Source organism: Crocuta crocuta, unplaced genomic scaffold (assembly GCF_008692635.1).
Source record: "Crocuta crocuta isolate KB4526 unplaced genomic scaffold, BGI_CrCroc_1.0 scaffold113, whole genome shotgun sequence".
Classification (NCBI taxonomy): domain Eukaryota; kingdom Metazoa; phylum Chordata; class Mammalia; order Carnivora; family Hyaenidae; genus Crocuta; species Crocuta crocuta.
The window spans coordinates 12,271,903-12,272,340 of record NW_027530368.1 but is presented as its reverse complement, the minus strand read 5'-3'; the positions used below and the strand labels follow the sequence as shown (position 1 = coordinate 12,272,340).

General features: G+C 61.6%; 1 protein-coding gene across 1 annotated transcript in view; it reads right to left on the bottom strand.

Annotated features, from left to right (window-relative positions):
* The window catches only part of XPO1 (exportin 1), a 41,561-nt gene extending 41,325 nt beyond the window's left edge, over nucleotides 1–236 (bottom strand). Inside the window, exon 1 of the mRNA XM_077766451.1 lies at nucleotides 88–236. The gene's annotated coding sequence lies outside the window, so the exon portion shown is untranslated. The remainder of the gene's footprint in view (nucleotides 1–87) is intronic.
* Nucleotides 237–438: the final 202 nt, after the last annotated feature.

Genomic DNA, 438 nt, shown 5'->3' with positions numbered 1-438 from the left:
CGGGGCCACCGCCGCGCCCCACGCCGGCCTCCTCCCGCCCGGCCGCCGCCCGACCCTCGGCCCCGAAGACACACACAGTCGACTTACCCAGAGATTGAACCAACTGCTGCTTCTTTCCTTGTCGGGGATTAGGGCGAGGGAAGGTGGGGAAGGGGGAGAGGGGAGGAAATCAAGGTGGCTTTCACAGTTTTCCCACCTTAAAAAAGGAAATTAAAAAAACGAAGATAAGGGCAAAAAANTAGGGGGTATAGAGTCCACAAGGTCGGGGGACGCTCAGCTGCCAGTTGCAGTCCGACTCCCCCCTACCAAAATACGGCTCCCTCTCTCACGCGGCTCCGGCGCTGGGCCCCCCCACCCAGACTCGCCTAAACTTTCCCCCCTTCTCCTGCTCCTCAGCGACTGGTGGTTCCCCCCTCCCCCTCTGGGTGGTTGCACGGA